Source organism: Mus caroli, unplaced genomic scaffold, assembly GCF_978045245.1.
Source record: "Mus caroli unplaced genomic scaffold, Mus_caroli_1 scaffold_2, whole genome shotgun sequence".
NCBI lineage: Eukaryota > Metazoa > Chordata > Mammalia > Rodentia > Muridae > Mus > Mus caroli.
Window position 1 is genome coordinate 22,229,842 of NW_028227257.1, and position 14,368 is coordinate 22,244,209.

Consider the following 14,368-nt stretch of genomic DNA (forward strand, 5'->3'; position numbering starts at 1 on the left):
AAGCCACTGTCCTGATGGATCTGTGCTGGGCTCTGTGAGTGGAGCCTCCTCTCTCCCTAGACACAACTACTCCACTCCACTGGTCTCCTCTATTACCAAGTGCCACAAGGTCCCAACATCCCTACAAGAGTTATCCGGCAGATACCTTCTGAGCCAAGGGCTTTCAGGGCAGCTTCCAAAGCAGAGACCTACACGCTGCCATATAGACAAGTGGGTGGGAAGACTGGTGGGTGCCTGCCTGTTCTTGCTAGAACTCTTTCATTCAGCTGGCTCACTGTAGGGATGACCAACATAGACCACTGGGCCAGAAAGCAGCTAGCTGTCCATCACAAGTATAAATAAGGAAGGGCTAAGCTGGCCAGAGAGAACTCGGAAGTGTCAGAAGCCGTCTTCAGGAACCATCATTGACTTCAACCGGATTCTAATTTCCTACAGAAAAGGATGTGAGAGCCAACAAGTCCAAAACCCAGCCCCGTTCAACACACACAGCTTGTTGAGTAGAAACACAGTCAAGCCTCAGCACGAGCAACTGAGGCAGGAGGATCACCAGGTCAGTGATACCTGAATCCAAAACAAAACAACAAAAACCAGGGGTGAGGATGTGACTCCCCTATAAAGCACGAAGCTCTGGGTTCCATCCCAACCCAGCATGGTGGAGCAGCGGGAGCAGCGGGAGCAGCGGGAGGAGTGGAGGGAGGGTCATTACAATCATAACTTAAAGGTCATCTTTGGTTGCAAAGCAAGTTTGAGGCTAGCTTGGGCTACGTGAGACTCTGTCTCAAAGGGATTTAGAAAAAAAAGAAAGAAAGAGGGTCTGGTGAGATGGCTCAGTGGGTAAGAGCACCCGACTGATCTTCCAAAGGTCCAGAGTTCAAATCCCAGCAACCACATGGTGGCTCACAACCACCTGAAATGAGATCTGATGCCCTCTTCTGGTGTGTCTGAAGACAGCTACAGTGTACTTACATATAGTAAATAAATAAATCTTTAAAAAAAAAAAAAGAAAGAAAGAAAGAAAGAAAGAAAAGAAAAAAGGGGGAGGGGAGAGAGAGAGAAAGGAGGAAAGACAAAGGTTAGAAATTAAAAAATAAAAGTAAATAAAATTTTAATTTTTAAATTAAAAGAAGAGACAAATACATAAAGAGCTGAGGTGGCCAGTACAGCTTTGTTTTGTTTTTAAGGGTCTGAAATGCAGCAGTTTGTTGGAAACAGGCAGGCAGGGGAGGGCAGCGGTCTGCACCAAGCTCTAAGCCGAGGCTGGCAGGGACAAAGAGCTAGCTGCCTTCCTGGATGAGGGCTGGATGAGCAAGAGACCTGGTGATAAGAGCCGGCGAGGCCCACTGGAGGAATTAGAAATAGAAGCAGGAACAGCTGGAGCCGAGTCTCCTCTCTCCAGATGCCGCAGCCTGTCAGAAGCAAGACTCGGGAAAAGGGCTTCTTTTCTGCACATAGGACAGAGGCTGTTTTGTTTCTCAGCCTACTCTGTCTGGCTCCTCTCCAACACCAGTTCTTAAGGCTCTGGACATACACAATTCCACAGGCCCCTGTCCCAGGATCCAGAAACAGAGGACAGCAACATCCGGCATGCTCCGTCAGGCCCCGCTCCTCCAGCTTCATTGCAGTCCCCGGTCCCTGGCAACCACCCACCAAATCCCTTTCTGTGCCATGGTGTGTGGAAACGGGACACTGGACAGTCATTTTAGCTGATTTGTTCAATTTGTTTCCTGGGCTTTGGGCAACCCAGCCCATCTGTAGATGGCTGGAAGCGGCATCCAGGCAGCACGCCTTTCTAGCCACCTCCTAGGGGCTCCCCAAGGGCTGCCTTCCATTTACTTTCCAGGGGTCCGTAGAATACAGTCCTGAGTGTTGTCCAAGGCACGAACCGGCATAATAAGCGCAAGGCGTCTCCATGGCACCTTTCATTGAGCTTATTGGAGCGTTCTGCAGATGCCACGGAACACCGAGCCAAGTCCCTGGAACACGTTCTGAACCCCAGGAATTGCACACCGCTTTATTAGGTAGTTTATTAGCGCATCAAATCTGGAGTCTACCACCTTCGGTTCACAAATCAGTTCAGAGAGAAGCTCTAACTTGCCCAATATTAAAGAGTAACGGTGCCACCTGCTCCTCTTCCCTGATCGGCACGATGCCAGGGATTTGACTGGTGGCCTAAAAGGGAAATCAAGGCAGGAATGGCTGGAGGTGATAGAGACCTCAGGCTGTTGTGAGCCCAACAAGAAGAGACTGACCGGGCAATGGTGGCGCATGCCTTTAATCCCAGGACTTGGGAGGCAGAGGCAGGCAGATTTCTGAGTTCGAGGCCAGCCTGGTCTACAGAGTGAGTTCCAGGGCAGCCAGGGCTACACAGAGAGACCCTGTCTTGAAAAAACAAGACAAGACAAGACAAGACAAGACAAGACAAGACAAGACAAGACAAGACAAGACAAAACAAAAAGAACAGATTCTGGAGGCAGGCTTTACTGAGCAACTCATTCACAAAGGCTATTTAAACTTTTGGGGAGGAAGTAGGGGCACTCATAGAGAATGTGCATCACTGGCCAAGGCCACAGTGAAGGGAATACTTTATTTGCATGAAAAGGACCTGAGGTGCTTGCTGTCTGGACATGACCTTAACCAGAGAGGAAATTTAACCTATAACTCGAAAACCAGTGATGACTACCTCAGAATAACAGAAGTGGAGCCAAAGGGCCATGTACGTGCTCTGGAACATACAGACCCAGGGCAGAGAAGGAGGAGTCCTGCTCCTGCTGGCCTTAAGATGAGATTTTCAGGGTCTGGGCATCACTGGTGCTCCAGGTCGGCTCTCCAGGTTGCAGGTCTCTCCTGGTTGCGGCTCCCTGCTCATCCGGCTCCCACAACACCACAGAGTAAGTTTGTAGACATGTAAATTTTGAACCTAGCTCTCCTGCTGCCCCTACTGAGGGACAATATCCTCACTGATCGGTTCATAGGAGTTCACAGACCTCTGATGAACAGCAATATGGCTAACCACCCTTCCTCGTGAAGTGCACAGAACTGCATAGCCTGGCTGGGAAATGAGCTGGGTCCATCTCTTTTGTTGCATTTAGCAATTCCTCTTTTGTTATTTTTATCTGATTTGGTTCACTTCAGACCTGGTGCCCATTTCTTATTTATGACTAAAGGCCCCTGGGTGAGAAAAATGGAATCAAGAAAACCGTTTTTCTTTTATGTCTACAAATGTTTCTATACCTCAACCCCCCCTTTAAAATAACATTTCCTTCCCATGGCCCCCCAAAAGCTTCTAAAATCCCCGCCTTTCCAATCTCCTCTTCGCCTTGGCTATAATTATCTTGGGAGAATTTAAATTCCTTATCATGGGTTTGTGATGGCTGTGGCTTAAGGACCGTTGGCCTGGCTTCCATTCTGAGGTCTCATCAAATTGCCCGCTATAGGAATTATCGTTAGATTCTTTTTTTCCTTAAAGGATGATAATGGGATTATGACTATGTTAAAGAAAGAACCCTTATCTTTCTTGAGATACGTGCTGAAATATTTACCAGTCTGGGATTTGCTTCAAAACAGTCCAGTGAGGGAGATGACAAACACCACAATTGCTCACTGAAATTATTAGTCTCCTCTGGCTTTCTCTCATGGATCTTCATTCCTTTTCTGGTGCTGAGGGTGGAACTCGGGACCCCAGGGATGCTCAGTCGGGGTTCTCCCACTAAGCAGTTGCCCTCCTCTCTTGCAGGGACCCATTTGTTTCTTCTCCCTCTCACTCCCCCCGCCCCCTCCCAGGCTTCGGATCTGTGTGTTGTGAGCCTGAGGGTGGGGTTTCTTCTCCCTCTCACTCCCCCCGCCCCCCCCCCAGGCTTCGGATCTGTGTGTTGTGAGCCTGAGGGTGGGGTTTGGCTCTGGGAGACTCAGACAAGAAGAGAATCTTAGTTTTGGGATCCTATCTCTATGGGATGAGCATCTGCTCCTCTGGGTCCAGGCTGACAGAGAGCAGCTGCTTCCTCCCTGGGATCTTTTCTTTTCCTTCCTTCCTTCCTTCCTTCCTTCCTTCCTTCCTTCCTTCCTTCCTCTTTTTATATCTTTATGTAATTACACTGTAGCTGTCTTCAGACACTCCAGAAGAGAGAGGGAGTCAGATCCCATTACAGATGGTTGTGAGCCACCATGTGGTTGCTGGGATTTGAACTCAGGACCTTCGGAAGAGCAGTCAGTGCTCTTAACCACTGAGCCATCTCTCCAGCCTTTTTGACTTTGTTATTAGTGTGTGTGTAGAGGTCAGGGGACAACTTTGCAGGGCTGCCCCCTCTCCTTCTACCTGATGCGGGTCCCAGGGATGGAACAGAAGTGCTTGGGTCTGCGTGGGAAGCGCCTTTATCTGCTGTGCCATCTCACTGGCCTGGATTCCCTTTTTCTACATCCACTTCCACTGTCTTGAAGGTAGGTGTAAATTCACTAAGGTCTCCCCATCCCCACCCTGCTTCTGACTCCTGTGCCCTTCAAGGAAGGGAGGGAGGGAGGGAGGGAGGGAGGGAGGGAGGGAGGGAGGGAGGGAGGAGGCAGCTTAGAGAAGTAACCCTCACTTCCAAGATCTGGATCAGACCCAGCCACCTGGTCCCCAGGGTTTCTTGGAGGTCTCATGATCCAATCCCAACATGTGCAAATGGTGCTCCCATCCCTTCCTTGATCCCCACAAGCATCCTGACCCTCCCTGCAGTCATCCGTAGACTCAGTGGACATCCTTTCCCTTCACTTCCCTCACCTGGCTCCTCTGCTATGCTTGGCAAGGCTGTGCTGGTCCAGGCTATGATGGTCCAGGCTGTGCTGGTCTAGCCTATACTCATCTTGTAGAGCCTCCCTTAGTTACCTTCCACCCTTGCACTGCTTCAGGCCCTAGGCTCACTGGCCTGGGCTTCCTGACTGGATTCATTTCCTTCAGGCTGCTGCCAATGTTCTGCCTCCCAAACCATCCCACCAGGCTTCTAGAGCCTCCAGTGGCCTCTCTCTATGGAGAACAAGAAATGACTAACTTCTTTAGTGTGACATTTGATATCCTGGATAACTTAGTCTAAATTATCTATATTTCCTGCTGGTGGAGCCACGAACCCAGTTTCACATCAAAATAAATTAGGGCCTTGATTAATACTCCAGAATCCTAGGCCCTACCCTAAACAGTTGAATTAGGAATCAATCCATCCATCTGAGAAGCACACAAAGGACCAGATGACACGGCGCTCAATTGGGAATTAGCTTGAGCACTGGGACTCAGATCCCCAGAATCTAGGTCAAACAGCATCCCTGTAAGTTTAGTTCTGGGGAGGACCCTGGCGACTTTGCTGACCAGCTGGTCCAGTGGAATTGGTAAACACCAGGTTCAAAAAGAATGTCTTGGAGAATAAAGTAGAGAGCCTAGAGAGATGGCCCAGCAGTTGAGAGTGCTTGTTCTTCTTCTTCTTTTTTTTTTTAATATATTTTATTACGTATTTTCCTCAATTACATTTCCAATGCTATCCCAAAAGTCCCCCATACCCTCCCCTCTCTCCCCCATTTCCCTACCCACCCATTCCCATTTTTTTTTTTTTTTTTTTTTGGCCCTGGTGTTCCCCTGTACTGGGGCATATAAAGTTTGTGTGTCCAGTGGGCCTCTCTTTCCAGTGATGGCCAACTAGGTCATCTTTTGATACATATGCAGCTAGAGTCAAGAGCTCCGGGGTACTGGTTAGTTCATAATGTTGTTCCAACTATAGGGTTGCAGGTCCCTTTAGCTCCTTGGGTACTTTCTCCAGCTCCTCCATTGGGAGCCCTGTGATCCATCCACTAGCTGACTGTGAGCATCCACTTCTGTGTTTGCTAGGCCCCGGCATAGTCTCACAAGAGACAGCTATATCAGGGTCCTTTCAGCAAAATCTTGCTAGTGTATCATCCCATAATCAGCTTCCAAGTGGTTGTTCTTCTTGCAAAGGACCTGGGTTCGGTTCCCACCTATCCCTCACATTGGGCAGCTCACAGCTACATGTAACTAATTATAGGGAATATAATGCCTTTTTCTGGCCTCCACGGGTACCTGCACATATATTTGAGACAGGGGCCCTGTACCTAATCCTGGCTGTCCTAAAACTCAGTATGTAGATCAGGCTGGCCTCAGAGGCAGAGATCTGCCTGCCTCTGACTCCCGAGTGCTGAGACTAAAGGTGGCACATGTCACCATCACCCCTCTATAATTCTTTTAAAGCCTATATTTTAAGAAGTAAAAGCGGGGAAGTGATGGGGGAAAAGCCCTGACGCTGACCTCTAACCTCTGGCCTATACCCACGCGTGGGCATGCCTGTGCATCTGCGATATACATGAGCCTCTACACACACACACACACACACGCACACGCACACGCACACACACACGCACATGCACACGCATGTGCACCTGCAACACACAGGAACCTCCACACCTACACAAGTACACAACACATACAAGAAAGATCCGAGGGCCTTCCCTCCAGCCGCAGTAAGTCATGCCCCTAGCCTTCGCTCTCAGGGACCTATTTTTCTCACTTCTCTCTGAGGCTAGGTCTCAAGGCCACGCCCTTCACAAAACCCCTGCTGCTGGCTGACAACCTGAGCCTGCTTGCACTCAGCTCCAGAGATCACTAAACACTCTTCTGTCACAGAGCGAGCAGCGAGCGTGCCTGTCACACTGTAAACAATTTTCTGCTTGCCTTCCTGTCTAGAGTGGAAGCTCCACCAGGGCAGGTCCCAGAACACCAGGGGTCCCCGAGGCCTCCCTCAGCACAGAGCAGTGCTTCATAAATATCAGTCCATTCGATCACATCTTATTCTTCCTGGTTCCAGAGGGTGTTGTCTGATGGGAAGATACAAAAGGACGGGTGGAAGCTCAAAGGGACAATGAGATGCACAAATCAACTAGCGAATGCCTTCTCGTTGTTTAGCATTCTGGAATGCTTGTCTATAAGAGATCCATCTGAGAGAGCTGTAAACTGGGTCAGAGCCTGGCTCTATGGGCTCCTGGGCTTCATGAAGTTACCACATCTGAAAGGTTCTGGTGTTAATCAAAAGCTATTTATTTATTTATTTATTTATTTATTTATTTATTTATGTGTCACACTCGCGCGCCAGCAGGGAAAACTTGTGTGATGAATGCATGTGAAATGCACAGAGCCGTCTTCCCTCACAGTACCCCTGTCACAAACCACGGGACAGTCTTAATCTTATCACATTGAGAACTCTACCTGACAGGATCTACAGAGACATCCACTGGCTCTACTCCACGGGAAATCTGCTATTTGTTGTAGGGCTGGAGGATATTTGCCTTAGGGTGCTGTAGCTGGGCCAGGGTGGTTACACCGTTCTGGGATGAAAGGCAAATACTTGTCTGACTCAGGCCCCCACTTACTGTCTGCGTGAGACTAGACATAGCATTCTGCTTCTCCGAGGTTCAGCTTTTTCGGTCCTGCAGTGGGAGCCCTAGGTGTTCCTAATCCTGACGGCTGCTGAGTGGTGAAGTCATGCATGGGTGGACATCACCAGCTGAGCTGTAGTTCAGGACAACTGGGATTCAGTAAATGACAGATAACTGCTGGCCCCAGGTGACAGGGCTAGAGCTTCAGGCTGAGTCCTAGCCATGAATTCTGGCTTCTGGAGTTTAATAGCAGAGCTACCAGGGAGCCAGGTGGGAGTGGGGCTGGGTGTGGCAGGGCTGATCTTGGGCTAAATGACTGGGAGTGGGTGAAAGTGGGGCTGGAAGAAGAACTCAGACATCTTGCTTCTGGTTGTTGGTGCTAGGTTACTAGGTCCTTTAACAGAAGTGGAACCACGGAGCGGAAATGAAGCCATATTAGAGCCCTGATGTTTTTATGTCATGGAGAACTGAGAACTGGAGATTCAGACAGGACTTTGGGGTTTGCCTATGACAGGAAAATAATAAGAACGTCCACTACCGCAGAACCGATTGTCGCTAAGACATGCTAACCCTGAGACTTCAGAGGAGATCCCATTAGAAGCTCCCTCCTTACTGACTGACGTATGTTCTTGGTCCTGAGGTGTGCTGAGAGCCCTGGGTGATATATACTCTGGTCCTGAGGCAGGGCTTGAGCTAGGACGTTCCCCTAAATGGAAACACAGCTAAAAACTTGGGTATGAACTGGGAAGAGGAAGAGGAAGGGGCTTGGGTGGCAGAGTGAAGGATGGCACGGCAGATCTGATCAGAACCTGCTTTGTTAGCCCTGGGATTTCATAGGGAACAAAGCCCCACACAAGGGGGCTTCTGACTTCGAAACAAAGCCTGACACCACCAAAGACTGGAGAACAGCGCCACCTTCTGGCTGCCTGAGGCTATGACCCTTCTCTCCGGGAAGACTTTTAGGGAAACCATCTAATGTCTGATGTCTTAGTGTCCTAGAACAAAAACAAAAACAAAAAAAAAAAAAAAAAAAAAAAAACAAAACAAAACAAAAAAAACAAAAAAAAAACGACCCTTTGAGCTCGTTTCTGGTGAGCCTGAGATTCTACTCTTTTACCAACTCCCCCTCCTCACCAACACACCTGCTATTCGGACCCGGATCAGCTTTGGTCCCCAGCATCTGGAAGGGCTTAGAAAAAGAAAGCACCCCGCCACCCCCTATACACACACATTATAAAATCATCCAACCCCACGGGAGATCCCACCCCAGGCTGGGAGAATGTTTCTTGGAGAGAAAGGCCAAGGAGATGTAAAGACAGGCCTGATGTAGGGACAGTAGTAGCCTTGTAGCATGAGGCTTGGATTAACTCTATTCACCCTATAGCCAGCCCGGTATACATTTATAGCTCATAGCTCCCCTGCCACAGGTGAGAGATTCTAAGCAAGAAGAATTTCCTAGAACTGTTACATAAGGGGGCAGCACTTTCGAGTAATCCAGAGGTGTTACGCAGAGACAACTGTGCATCGCTGAGCTACATCTCCACCTAAGCTGGCCTTGAACCCTCCTTGACCTTGTGGTCCTTCTACCTCCATCTACTGGGATGGAGGATGCTGGGATTAGAGACCAGCTTGGATAGGCAAGTCTTGACTTTGCCTCTTCATTGGAGACCTCCTTGGATGCAGGCTATTCTTTAAAGAAAAGGGGGGGAGGGCTTCAGCATTACCACCCAGCCAACGCGCCTTTTCTGGAGGAACCATATAGACGAGGAGAGAGGACTAACCAGGCCAGTTTACAGAAAAAGAAACCAAGGCTCAGAGAAATCAAGTGACTTGTCTGAGGCCACCCAGAAAGGCTACAGTAGCCAACACTGGTGGCCTGGCTCTGACATAACACACATGTACATCCATGTGGCCCTTGCTACTGAGGACTCCATAAACAGACCCAGAAGGGCAAGAGGGTCAAGGGAACCGGGAAGTCGAGGGTTGGGGCCTTCTCCATCTCCTGCACAGTGGTCTGGGGCAGGCTGGGAATGCTTCCATCGTTCACACAAAGTGGGGTCTGAGGCCCACAGATAGGCCCCCTTTGTTCATGGGCTCTCCCTCCCCACTGCCTGCCCAGCCTGCAGCAGCCACCTCTTTGAATGGCTGGCTCTCACACTGGAAATTTGCAACACAAATGTGTGGCCTGTCTCCCTCTCAGCCTGGCCACCGCTGCCCCAGCCTTTGGGGGGGGGGACTTCTAGAATCCACCTCTCTCTGGGTTGCTTTCTTTTTTGTTTCAGCTCAAGCCCCAGTACCCTAGACACCAACACAATCACTAATTAAGGTCGGGTTAAAAACACATCTTGGGAAGGAGCCAGTGCTGAGCGAGGCCAGCCAGAGCAGGGTGGTGGGAATCGGAGGTGGAGGCTGGATTTTTATTCTTGAGACTCTGGCTTTCTCACCCCATTTTAGTAGGCTTGTCAACAAATAAAGCCTGTTAGTAAGATGGCTTCCAGCTTCCCTAACCATTCCGCTTGGCTTTCTGAGCTCAGGACTGGCTGGAAATTGTATCTGACTCCACTTGCTAAGACACAGCCTGTCTCCACTTCCTTACCGGGGAGGCAGGTGTCATGATCCCCACCTTGCAAATGCAATAACTGGGGTGCAGAAGGATGAAGTGCCCTATCCAGATTCCCTCATGGGGCAGAGCGCGGTTTCATAGGCATTCACTGGCCGCCCTAGCCGGTGTGCCTGCTTTATGCTTCTTTCCTTTCCCAGCTGGCGAAGTGCTTCCTGGTTAAAGTGACCCTTCCTTCTCCCTGCCATTCTTGAGCGCTTTTGTGTGTTTTTGGAATTGAAGCTTCTGCTTCTCACAGCCCTCTGATGCTGGGTCTCCTTATTTCTCAAGGCCCAAATCCGGCTCAGAGGACAGAGACCCAGACATTCCCAAATGGCGGAAATGAGACCCTGGCGCTCAGGATCACTAGTGCAAAGAGCGCCGCAGACTGGGGGTGGGGTGGGGTGGTGGGGTGCGGGTGGGGGCTAATTAGATGTTTAGTAAGAGTTTGTAAGAGAAGGAAACAAATGCTGGATTAAGAACTGGCCAGCAGTAGTGCTCCCTTGCCCTGGAGGGAATGCAAAAGGTACAACTTGGGTATGGAGGACAGTTTGTTAGTCCCTCTTCCTCCTCTTCCTCTTCCTCCTCTTCCTCTTCCTCCTTCTCTTCCTCTTTCTCCTCCTCTTCTTCCTCCTCCTCCTTTTCTTCCTCCTCCCCTTCCTCCTCCTCCTCTTCTTTCTCCCCCTCCTCTCCTCTTCTTCCTCCTCTTCCTCCTCTTCTCCCCCCTCCTCTTCTTCCTCTTCCTCCTCCTCTTCTTCCTCCTCCCCCCTCCTCTCCTCCTGTTCCTTTTTCATGCCTAAGACTTGTGTGCACACCCGTTACTTTGTGTGTTTATGCCAGCAGTCACACACCACAGTGACCCTACTGAGATCAGAGGACAGCTTTTGGGAGTTGGCTCTCTCCTTGGACCACAGGCTCCAGGGACAGGATTCAGCTTCTTGTACAGCAAGCACTTTCACTTGCTGAGACATTTTGACGCTTGTCAGCTTTTTGAATATTCAAAGTATTCTCTTACTGCACAACAACAGTTCCCCTCCTAGAACCCTCCAAGACGAATGGATTTGCCCATTCTCACTAAGTCTTGCCAAGATTCATAATTGTAAGACACAGTTTTATTTATTTATTTATTTATTTATTTATTTATTTATTTATTTATTTATTTATAATTTTGTGCGTGGGGGGTGTTTTGCCGCAAGTAGGTCTGAGCACCATGTGCATGCAGTACCCACAGAGGCCAGAAGAGGGCGTTGGGATGCCCTGGGACTGGAGTTAGAGATGGCTGAGTCACCCTGTGAGATCAAATGTGTGTCCTCGGAAAGAGCAGCCTGTGCTCTTGATCACTAAGCTCCAGCTCTGTGGAGTGATTCTTAATGTATAACCTCCAACCAGAATGAACTTAAAGGTTCCTCAGGGTGCGTGGGTAAGCAAGCTGTCAGAGTCACACAATGGAAGAAAAAGGACTTCATTCTTTGGATCACAAGCCCTTTACAGACTGAGCTGTCTCTACTCTGCCTGCTTTTGAGCAGGCTCCTTGCTATATTGCCCAAGCTAGCCTAGAACTCATGGACTCAGCCTCCTAAAAAGTTGACTCATCAGAAGCCGGGCGTGGTGGAGTACACCTTTAATCCCAGCACTCGGGAGGCAGAGGCAGGCGGATTTCTGAGTTCGAGGCCAGCCTGGTCTACAAACTGAATTCCAGGACAGCTAGGGCTATACAGAGAAACCCTGTCTCAAAGGGGAAAAAAAAAAAAAAGTTGGCACATCGGATACACACACTCCAAGACTCAGTGAGGCCCACTTAAGAATCTGTTTTATAAGGCTCTAGTTATATAGATGTCCAAAGAAAAGAAACTTTTAAAAACTTTGAAAGCTGTTATTCCCAGGTACAGAGACTGGCGCCTTAAGGGTAGAAGGAGCTTGCAGGGGTCACAGAGGTTGTGAGTGGCAGAGTGGAGAGAAGGCAGGTCTCCGACCTCCGTGTGGATCTCTCTCTGCTGGTCCACAGGGTCCCATGAGAAGCCAGCGCATCTGCCTCAGCCACTTTTATGCCTTTCTTGAGAATGCTTAGTTACAGGCTAGAAAAGTCTGGAAACATCACAGTTCTCCCAAGGTCCCCATCTCTTCTCTCTCCCTTCACACTTCTCTGAGGCAGCATCAGTGTCGGGCTGTCCTGACACATTCATTACAGAGGTTGCTCCAGGGTTCGGCTGTCAAAATCTGCCTGTTGACGGCAGCAGCTGGTATAAATCAAACCCAGGGACATTCTGATAATTGGATGACAAGGGAGATGGTGAGCAATTTTCCCCACTAAAGGGGGAAAATAGAACCACTTATTGGCAATATTGTCTACTCCATAGTGAAATAAAGTTACATGTGGACAAAACAGAATCATAGAAACTTGGAAAAACACAGTTTGGGGGAGTGAGCAAAGCCATGACATGGTTACAAATATAATTAGTAGAATCTTAGTGTCAGAATAATCATTCAACATTATATTCTGTTCACCCCCACAAAGACAAAGGAAAAGTTCGGTATGAGTCTTAATTAGTGGGGGCACAGAAACCACTTCCCCCCATTAATTTGTCCGTGTGATGCTAAAAACGGCACGTTTGGTTGACTTCTGCGCAATGGACTCTCTGACGCTGACGACACTTAGGAAAATGAAGGTATAAAAGGGAATTACAACAGGGGCTGGGGCAGATGCCCAGCCTGCAGACAGTGGGACCTGAGCAGCACCTCAATTGGAGAGAGATACCTGTCACCTCGGAGGTGAGAGGGGGCGGTCCTGGGGGTAGGGACAGATGGGGGCAAGAAAAATTGATCTCTCACCAACTCACAGAAACCAAGTCAAATGGCCCATGGCCGGCCTCTGTGTCCACAGGCTGGTGAGGATAGATAGTACCTGTTCAGAGTGCAGTGTCCCCTCAAGAGAGGTCTAGTGGCTTTGGGTGGCTTTGGGTGGCTTGGGTGGCTTTTGGTGGCTGGTGCCATGTGGTAAAGGCATGGTGCTTGGACACATGGAGAAGTGGTAGGCACAGGGGTTGCAGGAGTTGGTGAGAGCCAAGGGAGGGCTTGGGGGATCCTTCCAGGGTGTGGGGCAAGCTTCTGGTTTGAGCTGTAGGCTGGCTGGGTTTTCCTGTCAATTTCAGGAAATTGGAAGGACTCAGCTGTGCATTTTTCCGAAAGCAATCAAGTTGCAGGAGAGATCAATTTGGCTCATCGATCACCCAGAGCCAACTCAGTATAATTGCCTGGAAATTGATAACATTTTGCGTTCTCCCTCGATTGCAGCCCTGCTCCTCGCTCTTATTTTCTGTCACAATTATCGGGTCTCGGAGGCTTCTATTACTCAATATGTGACCCCTGCTCCTTGCTTGAATAGACCCGAAGCATTGATCATTATCATCATCATTATTATTGTTTACGACCTCAAACTGTCTCAAACCCTTCTTTGGCTTACGGTTCCTCATTAAAAACTTAAGATTTCATGTGGGTGTTGTTAGGTGCTGGTTAGAGCTTTGTCCAGAAGGTACAAAAACCCTGAGTTTCTTCTCTGGCGTAACAAAAACATTCAGCCTCAGGTTTCTTTGCACTTGAAGGGGTTTGTTGGTTGGTTGGTTGGTTGGTCAAATGGTATCAGAATTGAACTGGAATCTCATGGTTTGAGGTTGTCAGTTATAAAGAAGAAGAGTCAACAGAAGTAGACAACCCCCTGGAGTTTTCACAGAGTCCTCGCTAGCTCGTGTGTACCCTTGAGACCTGACCTCTGTTGTTTGCTGCAGATGTGTGGCAAGAGGCAGGATGCTGGCAAGTGGTGTCACTCGGTGAGGAGGGACACCCCTTCCTCCTAACACTCAGCACCTCTTCTATGACCAACCCCAGGATTAGCCCCGCCAAAAGCAGGGGCTTCAGCATCAGCAGAGGCAGCTGGGTCTGGGCCACTTTGTCAGTCGGAACATAGTCAACAGCTATTTCACAGCCTCTCCAGTCTCTGTTCCTGTCTCACTGTAGCCTGAGCGACTCTTGTTGCTCCAGTCTGTGTCCACTGGGATGGGCCAACGCCATGCAATAGGTTTGCATAGCTGGGGTTGCTGGAGAGCCTGGACAAAAGGCAAATGTTGAGTCTCCTGCTTGACCAGACTGTGCAGCGACTGAGCCTTGTTATGAAGGAACTGGGTATCACTGGACTCAGAGTACCTCTAGGATCAACTTGATACCGCTTGGGGTGCGAAAGGAGGTGCCCAGGAAGCGTGTGTTCCTGTTTGGTTCCCTTTTGACTTCTGGGAGGCCGAATGACAAAGAGCAAACACTTTCCTTTTTTTCCCAGAACCCTTTCCCACATGCAGGTGACAAACCCTGAAG